Source organism: Crinia signifera, chromosome 6 (assembly GCF_055691185.1).
Source record: "Crinia signifera chromosome 6, ASM5569118v1, whole genome shotgun sequence".
Taxonomy (NCBI): Eukaryota; Metazoa; Chordata; class Amphibia; order Anura; family Myobatrachidae; genus Crinia; species Crinia signifera.
The window spans coordinates 50340900-50363621 of NC_139222.1; the positions used below are offsets into that span (position 1 = coordinate 50340900).

Sequence of the window (22722 nt, forward strand, 5' to 3'; positions counted from 1 at the left end):
AGGAGCTGCCTGAAAGCCGAGGAACTGTGCGCTGCAGCGCCACCTATCTGAAACTCTACAACATTACACCCAAAACTGTCTCCATGTATTCCCCACAGCTCAGCTGTATATATAAAAAATTTTTTTTTAGCTGGTTTGAACGGGGACCCTTTCAGAGAGGGGGGACTGGGGATACATACCCCCTCCCCCCCAATCCGGCCCGCCAAAGTCGTTCGGTGTCAGGGATTGGAAATGCGCAAACCCCGACCATCAGGGCTGGTTCCGAATTCAAGGCCTGATTCAGTATCGCTCGCTAAGCAGTGGTCAATTGCTACTTAGTGAGCGGCATAACACGCGCCCCCTGCCACCGAATCCTATCGGTAACATGCGAGGGGATGTACGCGAACATATCCCCTCACATGCGGCCATCAAATGATTTCTCTCCTCTTATAAACTGAGTTTCTTTTCCGTCTGAGTTCGCCAAAGAGGGGGTGGGCGCTGACATCATGTGGGGTCAGCCGCCGGCCCACCTGCGTTCTCAGGGAACGGCCAGCATTTTCATGGGGACGCTTATAAAACGCTGAACGTTCCCGTGCTCCGGCCTTTGCCCGCCTCCTCCCCTACCCGTGCAAGCACCTCACCTTTGACAGGTGTCGAAAGCGTTCGCACAGCGTCCCTGCACTTGCGTATAATTGGCCATAAGCATGCAGAGCAGCACCATCAGTACACTGGGGACGATCACTCCTGAATCACCCCCTCGGATCGATACGTGCGATCCTGAATCAGCCTCCAACTGCGCTGTTTTAGGACTTAATGACAATAAACTTCCTGTCATCCGGCAGTCTAGTAATCTCTGAGGTGTATGAAGGGAGTCTAGTTACAGTCCACTTCACATTATGCACCACACGTTAATGCCCATTACTTATTAAACCACATGCCATTATGCCCATTACATGTCATTATGTCACACACCGTAATGCCTATTACATATTATGTCACATAAGTGCCGCTTACCTACATGCTAGTTGCCAGGAGCTGCGTGCTCTATGCCAGGAGTTTTGTGATTGTTGGCACAGGGGGTTTCATGCTTGTTGCCATGAGAGGATTACATGCTTGCTGCCATGGGGGGTTCCATGCTCATTGCCATGGGGTGATTACACATTCATTGCCCAGGGGGTGGAAAAGGGTTTACATCCTTGTTGCCCAAGGCGGGGGAGATTACATGCTTGTTGCTCAGGGGGCTCCCTCCAACCATGTCGGCTCATGCCCCTCCTGGGCCCCTGACCCCAGGCAGATTGGCTCCGGAGCTGCACTATATTTGAAATGGCTGAGAGCCGCTGGAGGGGTGAGGAAAGCCTTCGGCGCTGCGCTCCACTCTTCTAGTCTCTCAGTGGCAGCGGCAGAGGTGCTGGAAGGGTGGGGGAACCTGTGGTGCTGCTCAGCTCTCTCCTTCACCTCTCATCTGCGGCACCCGCCAGAGGGGTGGGAGAAGCGCAGTAGGGAATGCAAGGTGATACGGTGTATCAGCAACATATTTCGTACTCCCTTCTTTGCACCACCGCACCTACTCCAGCCAGTCGATGCACTCTTGTCAGCAGCGGTTGCGATCGTCTTTTAGGTAGCCATCCTGACATGCCAGGACATTGCAGGATGCTGCTGTACTACCTTTGTGAGTCCAGGGCTGCAACCATTTATATCACTGCAGCTCGTGCCAACAGGTTTGATCGGGTTAAAGAACATACAGCCTCATGGCTACAAATGGTTCCCCTGTCACATCTCTCCTGCTCCTAGAACACACAGTGTAAAAGTGTACAAGGAAGCCAATATTGTGTATTGTGATTTTGTCATGTTCCTTCCCCCTTTATATTTCTTCCTTCTGTATCCCTCTCCTTTTGCAAAAAAAAAAATTAAAACTCAATAAAATTACTGATGTTAAACAAACTATAACCAGAAATGTAAACAACAAAGTGATTGGCCGATAGTTTGGGGGTATAACAGTTGCAGGGTAATTACTTTTTTGTTGTTTAGCAATGTCAGTATTGCTTTGGTCTTGTATCAGGTTGTCCTAAAAGGTTATCCTTCTAAGCTGCCCAGACCCCACTGAAGAAACGCATCCCCATGACAATACAGAATGTCCCCACCCCATAAGTCACAGTTAGGATGGTGCTTGCTGAGGAATCTGTAATTCATTTGCTGTGTGCCACCCAGAGCATTTATAGATGAGGAAACAAAGCTTAATTGTTGGTTCATGGGACCACAAACCCTTATCTCACATTGGGCCAGATGTATCAAGCTTCAAAAAGTGATAAAGTGGGGAGTGATAAAGAGCCATCCAATCACCTCCAACCTGTCATTTTTCTAACCCAGCCTGTAACATGGCAGGTAGGATCTGATTGGCTGGCTGTTTATCTCTCTCTGTTTTATCACCTTTGAAGATTGATACATCTGGCTCATTGTATCTGAGTCTCTTTGATGTTTTCTGCAAATCCAGATGTGCTTTGATGCAGTCTCTCTAATAATGGCTTCTTTCTAGCCACCCTCCCATACAGGCCAGTTGTGTGCAGAGCTTTTCATATTGCTGACTGGTGCATCCTCACTCCCACCTGAGGCACTGAGCTCTGTAGGTCCTCCTATAATAATAGCCGGCTACCCTGTGGGTCTCTAACTAGTCTCCTGGCTCTACCACTGACTTGTGATGGGCGGCTTGGTCTAGGCAGCACCTGGGCAGCAGGTCATACAGTAGCTTACATTTCACCACTGATCCTACAGTGGGACATCAGAGCACTTGGCCTTTATTATTGGCTATTATCTTGTAGCCTTTCCTGCCTTGGGCATGTCTATAACTTTATCTGTTAGGTGAATAAAATGCTCCTTGGTCTCCAGTCTCACAGCTTTCCTTCACATTCTCCACCTGACCAATGTGATTTCAATGAAAGGGAGTTTGTCCATACATATTATTAAATGAATATTGTATTATATCAGATAACAATCTCCTGTTTATATTGGAACAGGGTTATTTATACTCAAAGGTCATACATATGATAAACTCATTATTGTATAAGTCTATCAAAAATCTACGCAATAAGAATAATAGTAACCTACAATCAACAGCAACAACATCAGCAGCAACTGGTTCAGGTAAGCAGAGCAAACCCAAGCCTACAAGGCTTATTCTGGCAGGGTGATGGCTTGGCGCAGTAAGGGGTCCCAGCAACATTCTGTGGCTTCTGATTTATATTCTGTTCCCCAGTGGCACCAGGTTGTCTTTATAGGTGCCGGATGACTGAGCGGCAGTCAGGATTCCGACAGTAATTACATCAACGTCGGAATCCCGACTGCTAAAACCCTGACAGACGGGCAGCGGCTATTCTCCCTTGTGGGGGTCAGCTGACCGCCCGCTAACTCCCGAGCATCCGCGCATATGTAAGTGTGAGTCACTTTTACATGCGTGCACCTTCGCCATCATTCGATGGTCGCCAACCATCGAATGATGTGAGTGGATTACAGTAGGCTATGTATGGATGTTACTGTGTAACATCCATTTGCAGGCCCTGCGAGGGAATAGCCCTTGCGAATGGGTGGTGGCCGGGCCACCATTCGCAAGACCGGGTTTGGTGGACTCGATCAACCAGAATAACCCCTTTATCTGTAGTGTTATGTGGTGTGCGTCTACAGTGCCTCCAAAATCAATGTTTCTGCAGTCACAAAACACAAAACACCAGTCACAGTACAAATAATTATTTATATTTTGGGGATTTATATGCAGACAAGATATATATTTTTTTTTACTTCAGACCCAAAGAATAGGGTAAGAGGAAGGGGATAACAGTGCAAGGAGAGTAACAAGGGAAATATAAATACAAATTGGGAAATTTGATAAAAACAAATATTAAAAATGCTTTGAGCTCATAGGTCCAGCTAAAATGGCAGTTTAACCCTTCCAATACTATAGGCCTGGACCTCCAGTCATGGAAGGGTTAAAATGATACAATGCGATAGTGTCTTATTAACTGTAAGAAAACCATACTTACAGGATTGTAACATTAAGAGCAGAAATGACGTCAGAAAGACCGATCGGGGGTCTGGTATCTGGGTCCTTAATAATAAAGTCACCACTTCATCTGTTTGCACAGCGCTGGCGCGCCGCGTGCCCAGTTTAGGGAGCGCAGATTCACCATCTGGCACTAATCACTGCCCCCCTTCTTTTTGAGGCACAAGCCATGTTAAGATTAAGTGCACTTTTGTGGTGAGAATTAAATACAAAACAAACAAGAACCAAAAAAAAAAAGGATTCACATAAAATACAATAGAGCACAAAGATATCTCAGTAACGTAAAACGGCTTGTGCAGCCTCTGGCTTAGTGGCAGCAGCTAACAGGTCAGACTGCTGAGCTACACAGCTTGCGGAGATGGTTAACAACAATCGGAGATGGGGTCTTCCTGGTAACTTCAATCAAGAATTGAGAGGGTCACAGATAAAGGGAAGGTTTGTAATAGAATCATACATAACATTTAACATACAGAAAATCAATCACATTTTTCTTGCGTGGGGATAGTTCCCTGTGTCTCCAGTGTGATGGTTTACTGATTTCCAGTTGTGCCCAGTTGATTCCAGTGCTGCTTGGTTTGGTCCAGTGTTGCACATCCAGTGAGGGGTTTGGGTCACCCCGAGACTGCCCGCAGTCTGGGGGGCATGGAGGGGGAGGGGCACGGGCACGTTTTCTGTGCCCAACGGGAAAAAAAAAAGGAAAAATTTGTTTTTTTTTTTCCCAGCTGTTCAACGAGCGCGTCATTCTCAGAGTCGGTAAAAACTGAAATAATAGTCTGTAACTTGTGAAGGATCCAGAGAAGTGTCATAGCATCCTGCTGCTCCCTGAGAGACAGAAAGAGGGACAGTTAGAGAAGACTCCTGCGTATGAGGCATGAACACTGCACAAGTATCAGACAATAGAGGGGGATGTCAGGTGCTAGAAGGCGCATCTATTGCCTAATGACCTTACACTAATACTGGCAATGTAGTATAATCGGTGTCTGGATTCTGGGAAGACAGGCGCAGTGTAACCCAAGCCGATGGCTGCGTATTGGTTGTAAATGCACTAAGGACACTGGTGAGTAGATCGGAACAGCTTACCGGAGGTGACACCTGCAGGTGAAAGGTGAAATCCTGGGAGGGAAACAACTGGAGAGACCATAAGTGGTACGATGATGGGATCGGCTGGGTACACGCTCCAGAGACCTGGGGGAGAGAAAAAGTTTCCATCAACTCCCATTACATTTACTACCAGGAGTACATACATATAATACTACATTTTATTAGCAGCTTATAGTCTCTGATCATGCTATTGCAAATGCCTGTAGCAGCCAGGGTCTATGGTACCATAGCAGGAATCTGGCGGCTTTAGGACCCTTGCCATATGCTGTCTAGCTAGCCCTAGGGTGCTCAGCACAGGCCGGAGACTTACAATGGTCTATGACACAGGTCTTCAACCTGTGGCCCTCCAGATGTTGTGGAACTACATGTCCCAGCATGCCCTGACAGTTTTGGCATGCTCTTATAGGAAAAAAATGTGGCAATGCATGTTGGAACATGTAGTTTCACAACATCTGGGGGGCCATTGAAGATCCATGGTCTATGATATATTTGGGAGAACCATTTCACCTTGTGTGGAGCAGAGCATAGAAACTTAAGTGACAACTCTGTTAAACAGCCTAAAACTTATTATTATTATTATTTATTTATTTATTACCAGTTTCTTATATAGCGCATACAAATTCCACAGCGCTTTACAGAGAATATTTGAACATTCACATCAGTCCCTGCCCCAGTGGAGCTTACAATCTATATTCCCTACCACATCACTCACACACAGACATTCTAGGGTTAATTTTTTTGTTGGAAGCCAATTAGCCTACCAGTATATTTTTGGATTGTGGGGGGAAACCGGAGTACCCGGAGTAAACCCACGCAAACACGGGGAGAATATACAAACTCCACACAGTTAGAGCCATGGTGGGGATCGAACCCATGACCTCAGTGCTGTGAGGCAGTAATGCTAACCATTACACCATCCGTGCTGCCCAAACTTACCTTCATCTGCACTTTAGCATACTCTGAGTTGCTTGCAGCTTTACGGAACTGTGAACATTGGGTCAGGGCTAAAAAAAGGGCAAAAGCGCTTATTTAGAGTTTAAGATTTGTAAGTTTGTTTGCATATTATTGCGCAATAATATAGATATTTAAGCACTTAGGTGTTACAGCAAAAGGTTGAATAGAGAGTTATTAAATGGTACAGATATTTGAATGTGTTCAATTTAAAGTGATTAATTACGAGTACAATAAGAATGTTCATTGGTTGTAACATAATACAGTAGAATTGTAGAATACATTTGTTTACTGTAAGAAAACATCTAATCAGTCGTTCTTCTCTGCGGGCGTCCTGGGAGATTTGCATAGTCTCCGAGGTGCTCGTAGCGGGGTGGGCATACAGTAGGCGGGCAGGGGGCCTTCGCAGGGTTTCCTGGGCGTACTCACAAAAATATTGGATGCACCCAGGAAATGCTGGGCATCAGCAAGTGAACGGGGGTGGCTACTTGCCTTCCGGGGGCCGGCAGCAGACGTCACGAATGTCAGCTGCCCACAATGTTCACGGAGCAGGGTGCCACTAAATAAAGTCACCAGGGAGTGAGCGCTTCAGAAATCGACCATCGAATGATTTTGGGAAAATATGCGAATAGCGGGGTGTGGGCATTTGGGCGGTGCTACAAAGCTCACAAAGAAGCAAAATAACACTGCTTTGCCAGCCAACCAGAATAAGGGCCATACTGCTTATTAATGGGTGCAAGAATAGTGTAGCCCTGGCAGAAACAATGGTTAAGCATAGAGAACCCCAAGTAGGCATCGGCCTGGCTGCGTTCCCATGGGAATGCCCAGCATTTCATAGAGACGCCCATGCCACTTTCATGGAGGAGAAACATCCTCCGGTGCGTGACAGCACTTGATGCTCTGATGAAGTGAACTATTAGGGGGAGCAGGCAAGAAACCGAATGGACATTCCAAACTACATCATCTACATATGCGATGGTCAGTGGGATGTACCGCCAATGCTTTGTACATCCCGTCCAGAGAGAGAGAGAGAGAGAGTTGGGGCAGAGAGAGACTGGACACACTTGTCGGCATAAGCAGGCAGCAGACGGAACACATGAATTCCCCCCCTGACTCTGCAACACCCCAATTGCTGGCTCAATAATCCTGGCTGGTACACACTTTTGCAGAAGAAAATCAACGAAATAAAAATGTATTGTTTGTGGGGGAAACAATTGTTGTCACTGATTTTCATTTTGTCTTTGACTGATCTTCCTTACCCATTGCATTGGCAGGTCTCAGTATCATATCCGCCACAGACGGCTCCTATTTATTTTTGATCTGTCCGACAGCCGGCGCTTACCTGTTCGCTAGGCTGGAAGTATATGCAGCTTAGCGAACAGGACTGAATCAGGCCTCTTTATCTGTCTGTGCTCATGGTCGCCATCTCTCTCTACAGATCTCACACACTCTCCCTCTGCCCCAGGTTAATGGCTGTGAGGGGTAAGGAGACAGGAGGGAAGAAGGACACAGAAAACCTATATGTTACCTAACAACTCGATAAAAAAACCTCATTAATGGAAATGCTGTAGATGTGATTTTCCTAGATTTCGCTAAAGCATTTGATACTGTCCCACACAAGAGATTGATTAATAAAATGGAGAACCTAGGATTGGGTGAAAATATCTGCAGATGGGTAGGGAATTGGCTATGTAATAGAGAACAAAGAGTGGTTGTGAATGGTGCCATATCAGATATGATACCGGTACTAAGTGGAGTTCCCCAGGGTTCGGTTTTGGGGCCCATTTTGTTTAACATTTTTATTAACGATATTGGGATAGGGTTACTCAGCAATGTATCCATCTTTGCGGACGATACAAAACTTAGCAAAGTCATCAAATCACCAGAAGATGTCACCATGCTTCAAAATGATCTTGCAATTCTAGATGAGTGGGCAAAAAAATGGAAGATGAGGTTCAATGTAGATAAATGTAAGGTTATGCACCTTGGGAGACACAACCAGTGTGCAAGTTACAACCTTAGCGGAGAGGAACTGGGTAATTCCATACTTGAAAAGGATCTAGGAGTCCAAATAGACAGCAATCTAGGATGTAGTGCCCATTGTAATGTAGCTACAAAAAAGGCCAACAAAATTCTGGCATGTATTAAGAGGGGAATGGAAACTAGGAACTCAAGGGTAATTATGCCACTATATAAAGCATTGGTGAGACCTCACCTAGAGTACGGAGTACAGTTCTGGGCCCCACACTATAAAAAGGACATCATAGAATTAGAAAAAGTCCAAAGGCGAGCAACAAAGCTTATTAGGGGAATGGAGAATTTAAGCTACGGGGAGAGATTAAGCAATTTGGGACTATTTACATTAGAAAAGAGACGTTTAAGGGGGGACATGCTCAACATGTACAAGTATATCAAGGGCCAATATAAGGAACTGTCACACACCCTATTTTCTACTAGAAAGGAATCTAGGACGCGAGGGCATGAGTATAGATTAGAAAAAAAAAGATTTAATTCAGCTAGTAGAAAGAATTTCTTTACAGTCAGAACAGTCAAACTCTGGAACTCTCTTCCCAGAGAGGTGGTAACGGCTGGCTCATTAAATGCGTTCAAGGCAAAGTTGGACAAACATTTACTGGAGAAAAACATCCATGGGTACAAATAAGAAATATAATTTGTCTGTAAAATACCAGAACCTACCAAATCAGCAATGGATATCTATACCAGGTTGAACTAGATGGACGCAGGTCTTTTTTCAACCTTACCTACTATGTAACTATGTAACTCACCTCTGATATAATGCTAGAACAGGTCCAGGTGCAGCACATATTCGGTGTACACATAGGTGGCCGGCTGCTCACCCGTTGTACTCGTGTAGACCTGGGTAACATAGATAAAGGTTATTACTGCACTATTCACACAATACTGACTATAGTGCACAACCTAGGGGTCTAGTTACTAACATGCAGCAATAAGGTGGATTGTCTATTACCTATTATTGGGGCAACAGAAACTCACTTATTGCCACCATCAGAGAAAGGTGACTAAGATCTGGGACTTAAAAATACTTTCTACCTCACTCTTCCCAACTGCTTTAAATGTAATAATAAAATACATTTTTAACCAATTTATCATCTTTTTTTCATGGATTTTTGTAAGAAACACCCTTTCAGCATTTTATATGTGGAAATGGGAAACAGGGACAGAGGGGCCCACAATCACTGTACTATAGTGTTCTCAGATCTAGTCCTCTGCATACACTGGCAGTGCATGTTTTCCATATGTCCTTGCTGGAGCACAGGCATATTCATTACTCACTGACACATTATAAAATATCTACAGATGATTCTTAGGATTTCACTTGTGTTTCTGTGAGGAGACCTGTAAATTGGGCGACGTTAGCTTGTCCCAAGAACTGGAAATGGGAAGCAATGCTCCTCTATAAGAAATGAATGTTACAGTAAGGGGGTCATATTGTTCATTTGCACCCCCACGTGGTCCAGCAATGGTTTTTTTTTCGTGCATGCGCATAATGAATTATGCGCATGTGCAGGGTCCCTGGGCGACTGAACTCAGCGACTGATCAGTTCACACTGACCAATGTGGGCCAGGGGAGTGGGGCAGCAGAGTAGGGTGTCCACCATGGGAACGCTCAGCATTTCATGGCCGTCCCTATGGGATTGCGTGCAGCAGGTGGTGTGCCAGGGTTGGACGGCTGACGTCACATGACGTCGGGCAGGCAGATGACGTCAGCCGTCCGTCCTGGTTTCGGCCGGCCACTGACTTATATTTGCGTGGCCTGGATCAGTCAATCGATGGTCGGTGATCATCAAATGATTTCTCCTGCTGCGGGCACATGAGAGGGTATGTGTATTCGTGACACTTCCCCTCGCATGGTTGCAAGGTGATACGGTGGTGATTCGGCAGGGGCAGGCCCTCTGGGACTCGGTACGCTGCGAGTTTCACAGCTTACCGAGTCAACCAGAATCAGGGCCTAAGTGTAGAGATGGTGATGTGTTATATGTGTTATATAAAATATCTCTCAATAATCCATCTATGCCAAATCACTTCAGTCAGACACAAAGCCCTCTGACTGGCTCACTGGTCACCAAAGGCTATCCGCTTACGCAGCACTTTCCCAGTTACAGGAAGAACACTATACACGTGTACCCAGACCGTCCAATAGGACCCTTCCATCAGGTACAGAAAGCTCTGCTCCCGGACTTCCCAGGTGGTTACCTGCAGTGAAACAGCTTTCTCATCAATTATCTAGTTCAACACAGGTGACTACAATCATAAACAGGGGGAAGCCCAAGAGCAGATCCTCTTGTACCTGATGGAAGGGGTCGTGCTGGGGGATCTGTTATTCCCCCACTCCCATCCCTAACTCCCCTCTCACATGTCAATACAGACAAAAGTAAAACAGTAGGGATGGCCATTCACGATCGATGATTCGAAATCATCGATGGTTCATGGCCAATGTCGAATACTTTAGCCATCGATGGGGGAGAACCAGATGCTTTCCCTCCATCGATGGAACAGTAAAACGATGTTTGCTTTATTTTTTCAAAGCCCCGGGACACAGAGCATAGCTCTGCCCCCTGACACCAGCGAAGCCATGTCCCCCGTGTTTTGATTGGCCCACAGGCCAATCAATCAAACACAATGGATGACCATCGATATGTGAAAATATTGATGGTCATCATTGCATAGTTTAGCACTATCGATGGCAATGGCAACAACGGCCATCCCTATAAAACAGATATTTTAGTAGATGTATTTAAAAGTGAAAAAACATAGGCACCTGATTGTCACTACCCCGGAGGGCTGTATTCTATTGTATTATTGTGGTGAAATAGTTACAGCCATACATTTATGTACATTTAATGTTCCTTTCCTGCAGTTAGATTATAAATTAGGAACATGTACATAGGATCTCACTGAAATTAGGCACAAATAACATTAACAGGGTAAGTTATAGCAACTTAGAAATCCTAAAAATAAAATTAGGCCCATTAGCATGGATACTATAGAGTGTATATGGGAGAGCAGCAAGCTGGTCACATGACCCAAGCTATACACTTTCATAGCTGAGAGTGGCAGTTATTTTCCAACTGGCATCTCTGCAGCAGACAGCATCAGAGGAGGAAGCAGGAGCCCAAGCAGAGGATTGAGAAGGGGAGAAAAAGCGATTTCAGGAGACAGAAAGCCAATTACTGGATCAGGTGAACCCGTCGTAAGACGCAGGAGCCGAATCAGGAGAGGTAAGTAAACTTATTGGATCAGGTGTACCCGTCGGAAGACGCAGGAGCCGAATCAGGAGAGGTAAATCGACTTATTGGATCAGGTGTACCCGTCGGAAGACGCAGGAGCCAGATCAGGAGAGGTAAATCGACTTATTGGATCAGGTGTACCCGTCGGAAGACGCAGGAGCCAGATCAGGAAAGGTAAATTGACCAATTGGATCAGGTGTACCCGTCGGAAGACGCAGGAGCCAGATCAGGAGAGGTAAATCAACTTATTGGATCAGGTGTACCCGTCGGAAGACGCAGGAGCCAGATCAGGAGAGGTAAATCGACTTAGTGGATCAGGTGTACCCGTCTGAAGACGCAGGAGCCAGATCAGGAGAGGTAAATCGACTTATTGGATCAGGTGTACCCGTCGGAAGACGCAGGAGCCAGATCAGGAGAGGTAAATTGACCAATTGGATCAGGTGTACCCGTCGGAAGACGCAGGAGCCAGATCAGGAAAGGTAAATTGACCAATTGGATCAGGTGTACCCGTCGGAAGACGCAGGAGCCAGATCAGGAGAGGTAAATTGACCAATTGGATCAGGTGTACCCGTCGGAAGACGCAGGAGCCAGATCAGGAAAGGTAAATTGACCAATTGGATCAGGTGTACCCGTCGGAAGACGCAGGAGCCAGATCAGGAAAGGTAAATTGACCAATTGGATCAGGTGTACCCGTCGGAAGACGCAGGAGCCAGATCAGGAGAGGTAAATCGACTTATTGGATCAGGTGTACCCGTCAGAAGACGCAGGAGCCAGATCAGGAGAGGTAAGTCAACTCATTGGATCAGGTGTACCCGTCTGAAGACGAAGGAGCCAGATCAGGAAAGGTAAATTGACCAATTGGATCAGGTGTACCCGTCGGAAGACGCAGGAGCCAGATCAGGAGAGGTAAATTGACCAATTGGATCAGGTGTACCCGTCGGAAGACGCAGGAGCCAGATCAGGAAAGGTAAATTGACCAATTGGATCAGGTGTACCCGTCGGAAGACGCAGGAGCCAGATCAGGAGAGGTAAATTGACCAATTGGATCAGGTGTACCCGTTGGAAGACGCAGGAGCCAGATCAGGAAAGGTAAATTGACCAATTGGATCAGGTGTACCCGTCGGAAGACGCAGGAGCCAGATCAGGAAAGGTAAATTGACCAATTGGATCAGGTGTACCCGTCGGAAGACGCAGGAGCCAGATCAGGAGAGGTAAATCGACTTATTGGATCAGGTGTACCCGTCAGAAGACGCAGGAGCCAGATCAGGAGAGGTAAGTCAACTCATTGGATCAGGTGTACCCGTCTGAAGACGCAGGAGCCAGATCAGGAAAGGTAAATTGACCAATTGGATCAGGTGTACCCGTCGGAAGACGCAGGAGCCAGATCAGGAGAGGTAAATTGACCAATTCGATCAGGTGTACCCGTCGGAAGACGCAGGAGCCAGATCAGGAAAGGTAAATTGACCAATTGGATCAGGTGTACCCGTCGGAAGATGCAGGAGCCAGATCAGGAAAGGTAAATTGACCAATTGGATCAGGTGTACCCGTCGGAAGACGCAGGAGCCAGATCAGGAGAGGTAAATCGACTTATTGGATCAGGTGTACCCGTCAGAAGACGCAGGAGCCAGATCAGGAGAGGTAAGTCAACTCATTGGATCAGGTGTTCCCGTCGGAAGACGCAGGAGCCAGATCAGGAGAGGTAAATCGACTTATTGGATCAGGTGTACCCGTCAGAAGACGCAGGAGCCAGATCAGGAGAGGTAAGTCAACTCATTGGATCAGGTGTACCCGTCTGAAGACGCAGGAGCCAGATCAGGAAAGGTAAATTGACCAATTGGATCAGGTGTACCCGTCGGAAGACGCAGGAGCCAGATCAGGAGAGGTAAATTGACCAATTGGATCAGGTGTACCCGTCGGAAGACGCAGGAGCCAGATCAGGAAAGGTAAATTGACCAATTGGATCAGGTGTACCCGTCGGAAGACGCAGGAGCCAGATCAGGAGAGGTAAATCGACTTATTGGATCAGGTGTACCCGTCAGAAGACGCAGGAGCCAGATCAGGAGAGGTAAGTCAACTCATTGGATCAGGTGTTCCCGTCGGAAGACGCAGGAGCCGGATCAGCAGAGGTAAGTTGACATATTGGATCAGGTGTACCCGTCGGAAGATGCAGGAGCCGGATCAGAAGATGGAGGAGATGGTCGGGAAGAAGAGGAGAAGGAAGGAGACCTCAAGAAGGCCTGAAAAGGAAGCACCTGAGGAGGAACCCAGCGGCAAGATACAGAAGACAGACCAGAACACAGAGGAGATGGCCGGAAAGAAGAAGTGCAGGAAGGAGACATCAAGAAAGCCTGAAAAGGAAGCACCTGAGGAGTCCAGCAGCAAGATGCAGGAAAAAGACCAGAAGACAGTGAAGAACACTTCATTAAGAAAATCCAGAGAGGAGGAATCGCTGGAAGAGAGAAAGAGAGCAGCAAGCGAGGCTAAAGACCCGGATGAAGATGAGCCAAGACCAGGTAAGCGGAAATGTAGTTGGATGTCCTTGCACTGTAGTTCATTTTCACACTGGCAAAGTTGAATATTGTTTATATAAAAAAATATATAAATAATGTTTTATATGTAATTTATATTCACTTCATTGGTTACTACAGTTATTCAGATAAAGACAGTCTAAAAAAAATGGATTAGTAAAACTACTGTAATATTTATGGAGAAAGGTGCACAACTAAAAAGGTGCTGTAACCTACAGTATAGCTCAGTTTGGTGACAGGCATATGCCGGCATTCGCAGTGTCATTTACACAATGAAAACACAGTATGAATGTTCTTCTACCTTTACCTAGCCTAATCCTAACATTACTATTATTATTACTTTATTAACCCCACACCCAAACATCAGGGGGTTTACAGAATAGCTCTAGGTTTACTGGCACTAAAGGTGGTAATACCCAGGATGGCAGTGCCTGCATTTATACGTGACAGCCCAACTCCCATGGGGAAGACAGCCATGGTGATAACTGGAGAATGTAGGGCTGGTGTCACCCGGTGTAATGACTCATGGGGGGAAATTTACTAAGATGTGTATGCTACTTCACATGTGATGTTGCTATGGGCAACCAATCAGAATCTACTTCTTCTTTATTTAGCATCCTCTAAAAGACATGATCTGATTGGTTGCACATCACATGTGAAGTAGAATACACATCTTAGTAAACCCCCCCCCCCTCCCCCCATGGTGTCATGGCGGTTTTTTCCCTTCATTTAATTATGGACTTGGTACAATATTAGATATTTAATCTAAAGTAATGTATGTTAACATGAATTTCACATATAGGAATACAGATGCAAACCCTTTCAGGCTGTTTATAGGACAACAAAACGCATAATATCCCGTGTCAAACTTGGACATGAAGGGCCCATCAGGCGAATGTAATGGTTGGCATCTATTGTAGCTTAATGCCATTACAAATGTACTACAGGCGATGTGATTAGTGCCAGAACGGTATGGCCAGTAACTACAGGATTAGCTCAGAGGAATTGGCTTGGTCACTAGAACCCCAGGCAATCCTTTTGATCACTAGCAATAATTTACCGGCTTAAATTTGCATGAGAATGCATCACTACCAGTTCCTCAAAACACATAAATGCACATGCTCCATTCCTACAATATCAAATAGGCACTATTCAGTTACGCAACTAAATTATTAAACTCAAAAGTGATCAAGGTGCAGGGCAATACTGTGTCTGAAGTCTGAGGGCACATAGAAAACATTGGTGGTAGGTGTAGAAGGACAGAAAGCCTACACAAGCAGAGGGAAGGGCTAAGGCACTGCTGTTAACAAGGGAAGGGCAGAGAGCCTGGATCAGACAGAGCCCGAGAGTCCAAACCACACAGGGATAGAGCAGAGAGACTGAACCAGACAGGGGAAGGGCAGAGAGGCCGGACCAGACAGGGGAAGGGCAGAGAGGCCGGACCAGACGGGAAGGGCAGAGAGGCCAGACCAGACAGGGGAAGGGTAGAGAGGCCGGACCAGACATACGCATGTGCAGGTCTGCCTGGGGAGCTGGGCACAACAGCTCTCCTTATCGGCTGGGGGGGGATTAATACATTTGCCCATAATGGTGCCCGCTTCTCCACGCTATGCAGAAGAAGCGAGACCCATTATTTAAAAAATGTTATGGCCTCCATCATACATCTGCCCCACTGTGTACATTAAAAGTGTAGTTAGGAGTTTGAGGTCACTGTACAATGATGTCTGGCATTTCCGATTAGCTATAAGTATATTCAGCTTTGTAAAACCCTACAGTGTGTTTTATGTTGTGGTCCCAGTATTCCCACTTCAGTTATCATCATATTACTGTGTCTTTAGCTGTTAAACAATAATTTCATAATGTCTCTTACTTTACTCCACAAGGACCAAGCAGCGTCTCACCACCAGACAAGGAGGAACCTCTCTTCATGGACAGGTACAAGATCAGCCGTGAGTTAGGAGAGGGCGGCTATGGAGTGGTCCTGCTGGCGCGTGAGATCTCCACCAAGACGGATGTCGCCATAAAGGTCGTGAACAACGAGGGACTGTCAGAGAGAGAAAAAGAGAAGACAAGGATTGAGACCAGGGCCCTACAATCAACATCTGGGAGCCCCTTCTTAGTACATGGCCTCCTGACCTTCCAGACCGAGAACATCTTGGCATTCGTCATGGACTACGCCAACGGAGGAGACTTATTCGACCTGCTGCAATCAAGAGGGCGTCTTGAGTCTACAGCTGCAACGTAAGATCTATGCATAATCTGGTGTATAACTGTGTGATTGTGTGCAAGACAAAATCCTATAGGAGCTTACAGTCTAGGAAATGAGCAAACACACATACTTACATTCACTGTACAATATATGTTATTCCTTGTTGGACTCCTATCACTTTGGGGTATAGGTATGAAGCAGTGATAAGGAAGTGAGCCAGAAGAGAAGTGGCCCATGGCAACCAATCAGCACTGAAGTAAAGGTGCGTACACACGGTAAGATATAGTGCACAATCTAGCTAGCTAGTTGTGAATAGCATGCTAGATAGTACACTATATCTTCCCGTGTGTACGCACTATCTGACGTACGATGCACGCTCCCACCGGTCGTCTGGCAGGGAGCTGCTCGGGTGAACATGCAACTCAATTCTGGCTAGAAAGCATAAGATGTATAGTGTAGTATAGCTGTGACGTCATATCGTATGTGATATCTTATGCACACTGTACGTTATTATAAGCACAAATCTTATGCTTCTGACCACTGGGACTTTCCTGGGAAATAGTATACAATATCATACGGAACATAAATCGTACCGTGTGTACGCACCTTAACGCCTGTAATTTGCATAGTATGAAATTATACAGAGTAGCTGATTGGTTGCCATAGACCAATTTTCCTCTGGCTCATTGCTCCTCCCTTATCACTGCTCATACAACTACCCCTTTGCCTTTTCCTACTATGACTTTATCCTACCTGTATTTTCTTTTGCCGTTTCTATAGCTCTTAAGGTGGCCATGCGCTTCTTCTTGCAGCAGAGTATGGCCATCCAGTCCCTTCGGCCGGAACCTTCCCAGGGGGTAGGATCGCATGTGATGTATCGCATACGATCCTTTGCCATGTGATGTATCACATGCGACCCCGCTCCCCGCAGTGGGTCCGAGGTGGAGGTCGGACATGCAGCAGGTACGACCTTTGATCTGATGCACAGTGGACCGCGTATCGGATCAGATGTCAAACACACCCGATTTGGCCACTTTTACACAATTTCTCAGCCCGATCCGTCAGAATCAGGTGAAAAGTAGCCAAATTCGGACTAGTGTATGGGCACCTTTACACTATTCCCCATCCTACACTGTATCTCTCTATCCTGCCCATACACTACGGCTGATTTGGGATGTTACAATATTGATACATTTCTTCTTTAACAGAGTCTTCGCTGCCGAGATCGTGTCCGGTCTCCAGCACTTCCACAGGATGGGCTTCATCCATCGGTAACTTTCTTTCCTTGTTTAAATAAACATAAAATACAAGGGCTGCATTAGTACTTGTTCTTATTGTGGGAAATAAATCATAGTAGTTACACCCTTATAAACATAACATTACTCTGCGATGCATTCAGTGCTAATATGTGTACTGAGAAATAAGAGGTATGTTAAGATATTTTACTGCCTGCACAGAAGACCCATGTGCAGAAGAACTGGCACTGATGCCATAATATTTGCTATATTCTGCACAGACACAAACTCCATATTTCTGGGGAAGACATATGGCGTTCCAGTCATCCATGCTCGGTGAGCATAAGGGGCAGCCTGGTGCCTCCTCAGCTTTAGGACCTTGTTCATAGCACACACTGCACCCTGGTCTGGCCATGTGGAACAGGCATTTATCAATTAGGAGATGCACTTTTCTACATTTCCAGATGTATCCTCATATAGCCAGCCTCAATCCGCCATGCTGAGTAAGTGCCAGTGAGACCCCAGGTCCCGTGCAACTCTGCCAGCATCCAGCATCTGCCAGCAAATGCCTCTTAGTCACAACATAACACAACTAAGATGCGCCAGGAGACTTTGCCCTAATATGTGTCTGAGGACACATCTGCAGCCTTAGTCACTTACTGTATTATGTATTTCATATACTGTCCATGCAAACAAGTACTTAATGAAGAAATTGTTCCTATTACAGAGACATCAAACCAGAGAACATCCTGCTTCATGACGGCCATATTAAAATCGCCGACTTCGGGCTGGCGTTGGAGAACACACCCAAAACCTCTGGCTACGCTGGAACACGTGGCTACATTGCCCCAGAGGTGAGGCTATAATAAATTAGAGGTCGGCTGTACAGTATAAAGGTGCATGCTACAAACAGTAGCGGCTTTATGTTCTAAATGGCATCTAATCATGATCTGCCTTCACTGACAGCCAATCACAGGTGTTTTCCTACACTGGTGGTTTAGGAGTGGCTGGCTGGGTAATGCAGAGCCAGGGAAATCCCTTTTATCATTTTGCAGAGGTTGTTCATAGTGAACTTTTGTATCTATGGGGATTTTCCAGGTTTGGTTTATACCTTTGACTCCTTTATTGGCACTCCCGAGAATTTTACAGGTTATGCTCCAGTTCACGCTGAGATCAGTGCTGCGCTCGGCTTCAGCAGCTGCCCAACCTTGCCTCCTTCCCCCGGCTGTGTGGCTGATGGAATGCCCAGCGGCACTGCTCGGCTTTGGGTAATGCAGTGGGGGGGGGGGGGGTGTGTGTGTGTTGGGAAGCGCTCCCCAAAAAAACTACTACTGAAGGGGTTAACTTACACTACGATGAATAAAAGTGGAATATTTTGTATTGAGTAAATAATAACTGGGTCTCATAGTATTATTGTAATAAACCAATTATCTTGTGATGTAAGTAAGGCTAATGGAACACACTGCATAAAAGAAAAATATAAATCATTGCCTCTGCCTGTATGTATGAAATATATCATGTGTCCCAACCAGGGTGCCAGATGTGTCTTTGTCAGTGTAACATCTGATGGCAGGCGTATTGTGCCCAGATCTGCTCTCCTGTTTATAAAGTGTTATTGAGTGAACTTCTTACCTTTTATTGACAGATCATCAAGCGAGAGCCGTATGATGCGGGAGTGGATTGGTACTCCTTCGGTGTGGTGCTATTCGAGATGACAACAGGAAAATCCCCCGAGGAGTGCCACATCTCGGCTTTGGCGGGCTGTCATCTGTGCCCGAATACAAGAAACATCATTGAAGAGGTGAGTGTCAGACCCACCTTAGCATTCAGCACTAGGTAACAAAGAGGCCATGAACAATGTGTCAGCGTCTGTTATTTATACAGAACCCCCATTCTCTAGTATCAGCCATGTAGTTGTTCTACGAGCGGTCATGTAGCTGTACATGGGGAAGCTATACGTAGTTACATACGTCAGATTACATTACTGGCTCCACCTCCCTGACACACACAAATAAGTGAAGGAAACTCCAAGCCAGAGCAATGCCTGCTGCAGGAGTCACTGTACCACTGACATACACTACTGGTCACGTTATACAGCACCGGCATTTTCCCTGTTTCTATTCAAATGTAAGCAAATCAAGTCCAGTGAATGACCCCCAATGGTACCATGATAAGCAGTAACCTGCTAGAGGTTGGGGGAAAGAATACTAAACTACATAGACACACATCCTCTGATTAGGGGAAAATAATGATTATTTTCTTTGAGGCTAAAAATCATTTGAGAAATATGTCTCCCAAATATGTGCTGTAAGGAATCAGACTGCAGCTGAACAGAAACTTAGTTGCCCTCACGTTCCTCTTTCCAGCTCCTGTGTGGTGACCCTGAGATGCGTCTGGGTGAGAACGGCAACATCAGAGAACATCCATTCTTCACGGGAATCGATTGGGAGAAGTTAGAACATCTGCAGGACCCATTCACTCCCAGCTTCTCCCTGCAGCCACCACAGTGAAGGTAACATCACTTCCCCAGGTGCAGGAGGTATAACATCATCTCACACAGGAGCAGCCGATACCTCCATCAGTAGCCACAGAACAACTTCCAGCTTCCAGAAGAACACCTGGCTTCTCCGTCAGCCCGAATTACACAAGGTGGCAGAACATCGCCCCTCAACTAACAACTACGGTATGTTCTCCAACGCCCATCAAGTACTGGAGACCGAGAGACCGGAACATCAAATCTCTTCCTGATTGGGTAAGTACGATCCAACCCATATTATGCGCAATGTTTGGTTTCTGCACATGTGATCACATCGCAGAACAACGAACACCTCTGCTGATTGCAGAGGTGCTTGCGGTGTAGAGCAGCCAGCGATCACAAATGGAGGCAGGGGGTGGAATGCACCTCCTCCTGCATTTGCATTGCTTGAGGATCCCACATGATAAGCTGCTGTGAGCAGCTTATCATGTGCAATATAAACTGAATCAGGCATCTTCTAAAAATGTATATAAAATATAACATCAATGGCGAGGGTTTGGCTGGATTATTTAGGGAGGACGGAGGCCAGAACTGATGTTATATCTTATATACATTTAAGCTGCAACGCAAAGTTTCCTTTGTCTCGCAAGCCGACCTACAACTGCAAGCCTGAGAGAGATGAGACTTACTCAGGCTGCAGTCGCAGCGTCACAGCCACCGATGGTCCTGATGTTTTTCTAAACTGCAATCGCAGTTTGTTATGATCACAAATGGAGGCCGGGGGTGGAATGCACCTCCTCCTGCGTTTGCACTGCTTAAGGATTGAGGATTAAGCATTATACACATACCACCCCAGGGCCAATAGCCTAACAGCGCACCCCTACTCTCTACTGCCTTACCATCGCTCGCACCACCCCCCATCATCCATGCCCACACTGCTGCTCTCTCTAACTCCCCCCTCAGCTTCTCTGTCCTCACCCTCTCTGCCCTCGCCCACTCTCTAACTCCCCCCTCAGCGTCTCTGCCCCCACCCTCTCTCTAACTCCCCCCTCAGCGTCTCTGCCCTCACCCTCTCTCTCTAACTCCCCCCTCAGCGTCTCTGCCCTCACCCTCTCTCTCTAACTCCCCCCTCAGCCTCTCTGCCCTCACCCACTCTCTAACTCCCCCCTCTCTCTAACTCCCCCCTCAGTGTCTCTGCCCTCACCCTATCTCTCTAACTCCCCCCTCAGCCTCTCTGCCCTCACTAACTCTCTAACTCCCCCCTCAGCGTCTCTGCCCTTACCTCTCTCTAACTCCCCCCTCAGCGTCTCTGCCCTCACCCTCTCTCTAACTCCCCCCTCAGCCTCTCTGCCCTCACTAACTCTCTAACTCCCCCCCTCAGTGTCTCTGCCCCTCACCCACTCTCTAACTAACCCCTCAGCGTCTCTGCCCTCACCCTCTCTCTAACTCCCCCCCTCAGTGTCTCTGCCATCACCCTCTCTATAACTCCCCCCTCAGAGTCTCTGCCTCACCCTCTATCTCCCCCCTCAGTGTCTCTGCCTCACCCACTCTCTAACTAACCCTCAGCGTCTCTGCCCTCACCCTCTCTCTAACTCCCCCCCTCAGTGTCTCTGCCATCACCCTCTCTATAACTCCCCCCTCAGAGTCTCTGCCCTCACCCTCTATCTCCCCCCTCAGCGTTAATGCCCTCACCCTCTCTCTATCTCCCCCCTCAGCGTCTCTGCGCTCACCTTCACTCTAACTCCCCCTCAGCCTCTCTGCCCATACCCACTCTCTAACTCCCCCTTCAGCGTCTCTGCCCTCACCCTCTCGCTAACTCCAAATCAGAGTCTCTGCCCTCTCCCTCTCTCTAACTCCACCCTCAGCGTCTCTGCCCTCATATATCTAACTCCCCCCTCAGCGGCTCTGCCCTCACCCTCTCTCTAACTCCCCCCTCAGCGTCTCTGCCCTCACCCTCTCTCTAACTCCACCCTCAGCGTCTCTGCCCTCTCCCTCTCTCTAACTCCCCCCTCAGCATCTCTGCCCTCACCCACTCTCTAACTCCCCCCTCAGTGTCTCTGCCCTCACCCACTCTCTAACTCTCCCCCTCTATCTAACTCCCCCCTCAGCGTCTCTGCCCTCACACTCCAACTCCAGTCCAACCCATATTATGCGCAATGTTTCGTTTCTGCACATGTGATCACATCGCAGAACAACAAACACCTCTGCTGATTGCAGAGGTGCTTGCGGTGTAGAGCAGCCAGCGATCGCAAATGGAGGCAGGGGGTGGAATGCACCTCCTCCTGCATTTGCATTGCTTGAGGATCCCACATGATAAGCTGCTGTGAGCAGCTTATCATGTGCAATCCAAACTGAATCAGGCATCTTCTAAAAATGTATATTAAATATAACATCAATGGCGAGGGTTTGGCTGACTTATCTGGGGAGGACGGAGGCCAGAACTACACCTGCAAACCTGAGAGAGATGAGACTTACTCAGGCTGCAGTCGCAGCGTCACAGTCACCGATGGTCGTGATGTTTTTCTAAACTGCAATCGCAGTTTGTTATGATCACAAATGGAGGCAGGGGGTGGAATGCACCTCCTCCTGTGTTTGCACTGCTTAAGGAATGAGGATTAAGCGTTATACACATACCACCCCCGGGTCAATAGCCTAACAGCGCACCCCCACTCTCTCCTGCCTTACCATCACTCGCACCACCCTCCATCGTCCATGCCCACACTGCTGTTCTCTCTAACTCCCCCCTCAACATCTCTGTCCTCACCCTCTCTGCCCTCGCCCACTCTCTAACTCCCCCCTCAGCGTCTCTGCCCTCACCCTCTCTGCCCTTGCCCACTCTCTAACACCCCCCACAGCGTCTCTGCCCTCACCCTCTCTCTAACTCCCCCCTCAGCGTCTCTGCCCTCACCCTCTCTCTAACTC

The 22722-nt window shown here is 47.1% G+C and overlaps 1 long non-coding RNA gene across 2 annotated transcripts; it reads right to left on the bottom strand.

The window, feature by feature from the left end:
- Positions 1–6065: 6065 nt before the first annotated feature.
- Positions 6066–19296, bottom strand: LOC146007648 (uncharacterized). Of its 2 annotated transcripts, none has more exons than XR_014444373.1 (3): positions 18957–19296; positions 15751–17373; positions 6066–6135 (listed from the first exon to the last, which is right to left on the bottom strand). It is a non-coding gene; the product is annotated as an uncharacterized LOC146007648 (long non-coding RNA). The 2 variants fall into 2 exon arrangements; XR_014444372.1 differs by lacking the exon at positions 6066–6135 and adding an exon at positions 8769–8959 and having other exon boundaries at positions 18957–19295.
- Between the last annotated feature and the right edge of the window lie 3426 nt (positions 19297–22722).